We start from the raw sequence: 9,332 nt of genomic DNA on the forward strand, positions 1-9,332 counted from the left end.
CTCCACTAGGAGGGTAACAGGTATTTCTGTCATGTTCATCATTCTGCTTATATCCACATATAAGACTGAAAATTTCTGCTCAAGCACATTCTGTTGGTTTGTTCTGGCAGTTGCTAACATGATATGAATGCTGTTTCATTCAGCAGCACAAATAATAGTTTGTATTTGAACCTTTTCAAAAACCGAAAAACAAGTTATATGATATGAAAATAAGGTTGATAAACAGTATTGTTACACAGATTTAATATTCATCAACATTTTAAAAAGATAACTGGGACTTTATGACTCATTAGTGCTAACAGAGTAACCACTTATGTATGTTGTTAACCCCGACTTTCTAAGACTCCCAAGGCCACATGATGGCAGTAAGATACCCAGAACCTAAACATCGTAAGGGAGACCACATCTTAAAATTAGGCTCAGAGCTTGTTGCTTTTCAACTCCAACAAGGACATTAAAGTCAAAATGGCTTCTTTAAGGCCCTTTCCATTAGGCCAGTAAAAGTGTGGTGGTGCAGGCCACGCTGGAACCCCCCTTTCCCAGCCCCTTCAAGAGGGTAGCAGGACAGATCTCTTCCCCTCATGGGCCATGATATGGCCCGTTTCCTCTGCGTGGCTCCACAGATAGGAGCGGGGGAAGGGTTTTTCACTTGTTCGCTCGGCACGGTGCATTAAAACAAAAGAACTGCACATAACTCAGTTCTTGAAAAACCTGGGTTGGGGGGAGAAACACAGAGCAGATTCACCTTAGGATTGGGATCCATGTGAAGTTCCCCCCCAACCTGGTTTTTTTTACCAATGTTTGCCGGTTTGCTGGTTTAATTGGCCTGTGTGGAAAGGGCCTAAGTGAGATCATCAGATACCCTCTGAATAAAAACATGCATTTCAGACCAGGGGTCTGCTTCCTAGATTTATTTACAGTATTTATACAGCCTGCCTTTGTAGCTGAGTCGCAAGGCAGATTATGTAGGGTTATCAAGGATGTAGGTAAGGGGGGGGGTTTCTCTGGTTCAACCCCCCCCCCCCATAACATGTTCGAAGCTCTGTTCCCGTTTGTGGTTTTTTTGGTATTTTTAGTATTTTTGGTTTTTGGCCTTCAGGGGGTGCTGTTTTTAGGCTAGAAGCACCAGATTTTCAGGGATATTTTGGGAAACTCTCCTTATGATACTACCCAAGTTTTGTGAAGTTTGGTCCAGGGAGACCAAAGCTATGGACTCCCAAAGGGGTTGCCCCATCCCCCATGGTTTCCAATGGGAGCTAATAGAAGATGGGGGCTACACTTTTGAGGGTCCATAACTTTGGACCCCCTGGACCAAACTTCAACAAACCTGGGAGGTTACCAAGTGTCTCTTACTGGTACCACCCAGGTTTTGTGAAGTTTGATCCAGGGGAACAAAGTTATGGACTCCCAAAGTTATGTTTCAAATGGGAGCTAATAGGAGATGGGGGCTCCACATTTGAGGGTCCATAACATTGGACCCCCTGAACCAAACTTCACCAAACATGGGTGGTATCATTAGGAGAGCCTTCTAACAATACCTTGAAAGTTTGGTGCTGCTAGCTTAACAATTACACTTCTGACAGCAAGCACCTCCCAAATGTTCCCAGATTCTCCTTTTAAATCCACCCCCTTGGGCATGGATTTAAAGGGAGAATCTGAGGTCCCCAGTTTAAACATTGAAAGTGATGCTGTTTCAGGGTGGGGGAGAATCCACCCCAAAACAGAATCACTTTCAATGTTGCTTTAACTGGGGACCCCAGATTTCTCCCTTTAAGGTGGATTTAAAAGGAGAATTTGGGCTCTCTAGTTTAAACACCATTGCAAGTGATGCTGTTTGGGGGTGGATTCCAGCATCACAGCGGCCACCCATGGGGGGGCGCAGAACTCAGATTTTGCACAGGACTCCATTTTCCCTAGCTATGCCTCTGCCCAGAGCGGAGGGCAGAAGGGGCTGCCGGCTGCCAGCTGGAAGCTCAGCTGGTGGGGGGGGCAGGGGAGGGTGTGGCGGGGAGTCTGCTGTCTCTGGCCTCAGAGAGCTGGTTTTATAAGCACTGAGGCCGGGGGCGGGGCTTGGTGAAGCATGGCCATGCCCTCAAGGCGGGTGGGGGCGTGGCCGTGCCCCCCGAACCCCCCATAAGAAATCTATACCTATGTCCCTGAGGGTTACCAAATCAATGGGAGGCAGTGGGAGAGCCCACCACCTCCCAAGGAAGTCTCTTCAGTTCATTGGTTGTCATCCAACCTTCAGGGGAAACAGAAAATCTCCACACCATCTGCATAGTGTTACCAGATCTCCAGTTCTGAAGTGGACAGTCAGGACTCTGAGTGTTCTTTCTGGGAAAATAAATGAGCAAATGCTGGTGCACCAAGGCTGAGATTGCCTTATGTGGAGAAGAGGAAGAGTCTTGGATGATGAATACCGTTGACGCCAAAGTTGCTACGATAGCTGTGAAAAAAAGCTTCCCTGTCATTTTGTGGTTGAGTCCACCACTTGTGGCAGCCATTTTTGTGGTCTCGTCCTCCACGGTGTGTCAGAATTTCAAATGTGTCAACTGGATCAAAAAGGTTGGGGATCTTTGCTCTTTCATTTTACTACTGAGGTTCTGGTGATTCTTACAAACAAGCAAAGGTGTTGCTTCTGGATTTTCCACAGAAGAATACTGCCTAGCCTCCATGTCACATTCCCTACCCTCCACCCACTGGTAGCCAGAAAGTGCCTGGCAATTCTCCCTTGGCTGCTTAAATCGCTCTCTGTTTTTGTGTGTGTAGTAGCTGACTGAGCCAGTGAGCCTAAGAAGCATTTAATGCCTCTTTTGGGGAGGGGATGTCACTGGAGCTTTGAAACAGGTTGTGTGTGATGCATCCACTCACTGACCAGCCTCAAATAATCCATATTTGAGCAAGGTGATTGGATGAGCAGTAGCTGGACGGCTTATGAGTTTCCTGAATGAAGTGAACAAATGTAATCCTGAGTATTCTGGCTTCAGGTTTGGATATGAGAATGTTAATTTTAAAAACATTTTTTTGTTTCCAAGAAAATAGATATATTACAGATGTATTACACTAGTTAATTTGTGATTTTCAGACTACCACTTTTTGCTGTTGTCTACAACACTTGCCATAAAGCTTATGAAAAGAGCCCTTCACATTGCACTTGCAACAGAATTTGTAACCAAAAAATAAGAGCTCAGAGCTATGGGCAGTTATATATTTATTAACATTACACTCACAAATAAAATTCTAACATGTCAAACAGTGACCCCAACTTGCATACTGAACAACAAGGAAACATGTTAAACAGGAAAACAGGTTTTTTTTTACATATTCTGAAAAATATTTTCCTAACAAAAGCTATAACTATTTCATGTCTCAAATAAGGTACAAAATTACTAAATTGTAAAAAAAAAGAGAGAGAGAAACTTGGCTATGACTGTTGACTGTCATTTTTCATTGTAGTTGAAGCTATTGAAAAGGCATGTAGTGAGGCTTTTGGAGTCACTTTGCTTATTTGATTCAGTTTCTCCTTCAAAATGCTCCACACCTGAATGTCATATGCTTGCAGAATAAATGCCACAAATATAGTACATCCTATTAGCACAGACGTAATTGAAGTGATAAGATAATCTCCCGGGAAAGCCAATGGAGCATCATCAACATAAATCTGTAACAGAGAATGAATGTAATTTCAAAACCTTTGTTTTCTTCTTCAAAGGCTGAATACTAATATTTGATGGGCATGTACTATTGGCAAGATATTGGAACCAAGAAAATCACTGTAGGGGCACTAGACCAGTCATATCTCCCCCCAAATTTGTCATGTTCCACAACTTAATTCCTAACTTTCATATAAAAGCAGTGGTGGGATTCAGCAGGTTCGCACCACTTCGGCAGAACCGGTTGTTAAAATTGTGCTTGTATACAACCAATTGTTAAATTATTTGAATCCCACCACCGGAACCAGTTGTTAAATCCTTTGAATCCCACCACTGTATAAAAGTGGTTTCTAACCCCCATAGAGAGAAGGGAAACCTGCAAATAGTTTTTATCCTGATTACCTGGTAAAGAATGGTAGCTGAAAGCCAGCTGAAATTAAATCAATTAACCTCTTACTAACCAAATTGATCCTTTTTTGTTCTGTCCCATTTGTGTATTCCTTTGTTTTAACTGCCCTTTTTTTTGAAGGCCGCAGTGACAAGGGGGCAGAACGGTGGGAAGAAAATTACAGGGTGATTCATAGGAATTTGAGGTTGCCTCCTCTATTTCCAGCAAGGATTTTGCCTCAGGAGTGAGTAGGACCAGGGGTGTGGGGGAGACCGACAAGTTGGACTTACCATGCGGCTGTCTTTTCTTCAGTGGGGCAAAATCATTCAGGCTGGTTAGGTCATGCTGTCAGCTATTCAGGAAGGGCTATGCAAAATTTTGCTACTCTCCAGGACTGTGGGGGGCTTCACTAGATTAGCTATTTTATTAGTCATTTATTATTAGTGTTTTTAATATGTCACCCATTTCCCTAATCCAGTTCTACTCTTAGGATGGGGAGTGGATGACTTTCTCCCACTGAAGAGAAGACAGCCTCACAGTAAGTCCAACCTGTTGTTCTCCTTCAATGGGGCTGCTTCATCCAGCCTGGTTATATACCTAAGCTCCGCCAGGGTGGGAATGACAGATTAACTGGCTCACCTCATGTATCTTGAGGAGCCACCCATTGAAAGACTCCTCTTCCAAAGGCAGCCTCAGTCGAGGCTTGCTGGCCCAGTCTATAACAGCGCAAAATGTAGAAAATGAAGACCACGTTGCCGCCTGATGTATCACTAAAGCAACCTGTCTGAACTGCAAGTCTATCAGAACTGGAAGGGCCAGCCCCCTACAGTCTAGGGGAGTAGCAAAAATCTGCATAGCCCTGCCTGAACATGACTTAACCACTTTGCCCCACTAAGGAGAAGGAGTAGGGACAGAAGAATGAAAGCCCAGTTTCACTTTGCCAGATACCTGGTTTTAATCATTACCTGTTCACCTCTTTGCTGTAATTTGCCCGTGTCAACGAGTGCATGCCTAAGAGCAAATGCAGAATATTCTTTCCTCTCTCTCCATGCCAAACCCCATCTTCCCCATGTTTCACCCCCAAATCACTAAAGAAAGATCAAGTCTTTGGGTTTGAACCTGGATCTCTTCAGATCCTAATACAACACTCTAACTACTACTTTTTCATATTAATTTGGCAGTTTTCAGAAGGTGATTAAGAAAAGAGATTTTGGAATAACTGGCAGAAGCAATCAATCTCTGGTAGATTTTGTTATTGTTGATATTTTTCATGGCATATTTCACTGTTAGATATACCATCATTGCCATTTAACAAATATATCAGTTGAAAATAGCTAAACATTCAGGATTTTTTTTGCTATAAACCTGTATTTTATTGTTGATACCTTGCTATCGCTAAATAAAATCAATGGGTTGTTCACTGTACCTGAAATTCATCAACTAGGCTACAAAAGGAGGTTCCAGGAATAACTGCTACCCTGAAATGGAAAAGCTCAGATCCCTGTGGAAAAGAAAAAGAAAGATAGTCAAGAATCAGGTATACAGTTGCGCCCCTTCAAACCACTCTGTCAAATTTCTTAGGCTGCAACAACTAAAGTTAATTCACACCCCAGTATCTAAACGGTCACCTCGAGGTTAGATTACTGTAACTCGCTTTACGCGGTCCTTCCCTTGCGATTGATCCGGAAGTTAAAGCTGGTCCAGAATGCAGCGGCACGGCTTCTGACAGGTGGTGATTATTCAGACCATATCACCCCTGTGCTATGCCGCCTGCACTGGCTCCCAGTGGAGTTCCGGATCATCTTCAAGGTGTTAGTAATAACCTTTAAGGCGTTACGCGGCATGGGGCCCTCATACCTAAGGGACCGCATCACCCCTTATGTCCCACGTAGGCCACTACGCTCGGCGGTGGCGGAATTACTGGTGACCCCTAGCTCCGCGACGATGCGGCTGGCCTCGACCCGGGCCAGGGCCTTTACGGCTCTGGCCCCTGCCTGGTGGAATGCCCTACCTCCATCAGTCCGGGCCCTGCGGATCTTGGCGAGTTCCGCAGGGCCTGTAAGACAGAATTATTCCACCGGGCCTTTGGAGAGGCTGGCCACGGCTCTACTGCCCCCCATTGAAATTCTGCCAATTTCCATCCTTTGTCATCTTGGTCGGGCCTGCTGTGATTCCATCTGGGCCCGCCTGTTCCCTCCCTTTCTCCTTCTTCTTTTTATCTTTTTCCCTTGCTTTTAGCCTTAGGAACGGCTAACTGTTTGAACTGTTTTAAACTGTTTGAATTGTTTGGATTGTTTAAATTGTATGTAACTGCTGCTGGAGTTTTTAATGTTTAAGTTATGTTGTTTGAGTTGCTGTTGACAACAGCCATGTTGTGAGCCGCCTCGAGCCCTTCGGGGAAGAGGCAGCCTAGAAATCTAAAATATAAATAAATAAAATAAAATAAACTATCCTGCCTTTTCTCCCTTGTGAAACTCAAAGCACCATACACAAGGTTCCCAGGAGGTCTCCCATCCAGATACATTTCATGTCCAGTCTTGTTTATCTTCAACAAGAAGACTACCTCATGTGTCTATACTTAGACAGTATCCCGGGCATCCTATGGATGTACTGCACAAACTGTGGCATCTAAATCAAAACAGATGCAAGTGATTTTTATCTGTAAAAGCAATTGGAAACAAATCACAGTGTCCTTCCAAGGTTTCTGGATTACTATGTCGGATTCAAATGAAGAAGATTTCACACCACTGGGAATAGCTCCATTGGATGACTGTGTGCAGCTCAAACAGTGGTGGCAGAGGTTCTGAAACATAAGCTGCAAAATAAGATCGGAGATGGATGCTAATTCATGTTTGAGCTTCCCTCCACATTTGAGCCACACTTGACTTTGTTCTCTACTCCCACAAAACAAGGCCATTAATAAACTCTTCTGGGCGGAACAGCATAGGAACATTTGTGCGGTCAACCATCTGTTTGCTTCTGTATTTCAGATATAGAGGTTTGGCAATGTAGGCTGTTGGGTGAAGCAAAGCAATTAATTAATTTGCACATATATAGCTAGTTTGCTTACTATAGCCTTGCCAGCTTGTGGGGCATGAGGGCTATTCATTGCTTAACTAGAGAAAAGGGAGAGGAGGAGAGTCTTTTAGGAGGCCTGGTGCTCACTCCAAGTGACTGTTTTATTGCTCCTGCTCTCAGCTTGAAAAAACAGTAGGCAGGAGTCAGGAAGAAAGCAAGTTTCTCTATAGTTTCATTCAGGACCTTGCTACTGGACTGCTCCTTTTACATCACTTTTCTTTTGCTGCAGTCCCTCCATCTTAGCCTCTATTGGCTGAAATCATTTTCTGGAAAGGTCATTGCCCCCAGAGGCATATCTAGGCAAACTGGAGCCTGGGTGCAAAACCTGACTTTGGAGTCCCCCCCCCCCATGGGCGGCCACCTTCCCCCACCATGACCAAACAATGATTTTTTCCACCAGGTCGTTTCAAAGTAACCATCACATTACAGAACATGCCCCAACTCACAAATCTGAACACAGCAATGAGCCATGCCACACAGCAGAAATAAATTTATTTGAAAACATTTTCAAAATGCTTTCAAAATGTTTTATTACTGCTATGAAAACGTTTTATGGTGTTGTATCCAGTCCCCCCAATTGGGGAAACAGCATCACTTTCCATGTTATTTAAACTGGGGACCCCAGATTCTCTCTTTAAGGTGGATTTAAAAGGAGAATCTGGCCTCCATGGTTAAACAAGTGATTCTGGAATTCACCCCCAAACAGCATCACTTTCAATGGTGTTTAAAATAGGGAGCCCAGATTCTCCTTTTAAATTCACCTCAAAGGGAGAATCTGGAGTCCCCAGTTTAAACAACATTGAAAGTGATGCTGTTTTGGGGTAGATTCTCCCCCACGCTAAAACAGCATCACTTTCAATGTTTAAACTGGGGACCTCAGATTCTCCCTTTAAATCCATGCCCAAGTGGGTGGATTTAAAAGGAGAATCTGGGGAAATTTGGGGGGTGCCTGTTGCCAGGGGTGCAATTGTTAAGCTAGCAGCACCAAACTTTCAGGGTATATTTAGGAGACTCTCCTGATGATACAACCCATGTTTGGTGAAGTTTGGTTCAGGGGGTCAAAAGTTATGGGCCCTCAAAAGTGTAGCCCCCATCTTCTATTAGCTCCCATTGATAACAATGGGGGATGGGGCACCCACTTTGGGAGTCCATAACTTTGGACTACCTGAACCAAAGCTCACCAAACCTGGGTAGTATCATCAGGAGAGTCACCCAACAAATCCCTGAAATGTTGGTGCTACTAGCCTAAAAGCTGTGCCCCCCTATAGGCCAAAAACTGAAAAAAACACACTAAAATACAAAAAACAGGAATGGGGCGGAGCTTCAGACATGTAATGGGGGGGTTGAACCCGGGAACTCCTCCTTACCTACGTCCTTCCTTCAGACTACAGAATCTGGGAGTTTTAGGAATGGGGCTTGACATAACCAGTGGTTCAAACTGTATGCCTTCTGCCATAATAAATACAGTTTAGCTATAATGAGTGAGAAAAAGGTGGGTCCTCAAGAAATGAGAACTTAAATCTTGAAGTTGAAACATGTGGGTAGATCTACCAAGACATGCATAGAAGCAGCAATTGTCCTCTGAAAGTAATAAGGAAACCATCTAGATGCCTTCCACTCATACTGAGATCTTTTTGAGTTCTTATGAGTCTACACATGTACTGGATGAGGGCACTCTTTTCACCTGGATTGAGCCGTGATCAGCCATAATCCAGGTAGGAGAATAGTGAACACCCCAGCGTTTGAAGGTGGGCCACACCCACCACCATGTATTTGGTGAATACCCTACGTGCAGCTGAGAGGCCAAAGGGTTATGATACACACTGGAAGTGCAGACATTCCTGTGCTCTATATGTATCATAATATGGAAGTATGAATCTTTAAGGTCTAGTACAATGAACCAGACCACAATGGACAATAACTCTAGTATGGATGGGAGTGCTATCATATGAAATTTAGACACCTTAATAGATCTCTTTTTCTTAGGTCTAAAATAGGTTGCTTTCCCTCATCTTTTTTGTCAACAAGGAGGAACGTGGAGTAAAAAAACCCAGGATCCCTGATCCTCCACAGGTTGTCCCACACCCTTTTGTAATAGTTCCTTGAGTTAGTCAGCCAACTTGGGGAATGGGTTGTCACATGTCATTGAAAGAGGGACACACAAAGGTAAGTCAACAAAGTCAATTTTATAACAGTTGTGAACTATTTTCAGG

At 43.9% G+C, this 9,332-nt stretch overlaps 1 long non-coding RNA gene across 1 annotated transcript; it reads right to left on the reverse strand.

The window, feature by feature from the left end:
- Positions 1-3,194: 3,194 nt before the first annotated feature.
- Positions 3,195-5,542, reverse strand: LOC125424936. The gene is made up of 2 exons (XR_007243302.1): positions 5,468-5,542; positions 3,195-3,661 (listed from the first exon to the last, which is right to left on the reverse strand). It is a non-coding gene; the product is annotated as an uncharacterized LOC125424936 (long non-coding RNA).
- Between the last annotated feature and the right edge of the window lie 3,790 nt (positions 5,543-9,332).

The sequence above is a fragment of the Sphaerodactylus townsendi genome, unplaced genomic scaffold (genome assembly GCF_021028975.2).
Source record: "Sphaerodactylus townsendi isolate TG3544 unplaced genomic scaffold, MPM_Stown_v2.3 scaffold_153, whole genome shotgun sequence".
NCBI classification, from domain to species: Eukaryota; Metazoa; Chordata; class Lepidosauria; order Squamata; family Sphaerodactylidae; genus Sphaerodactylus; species Sphaerodactylus townsendi.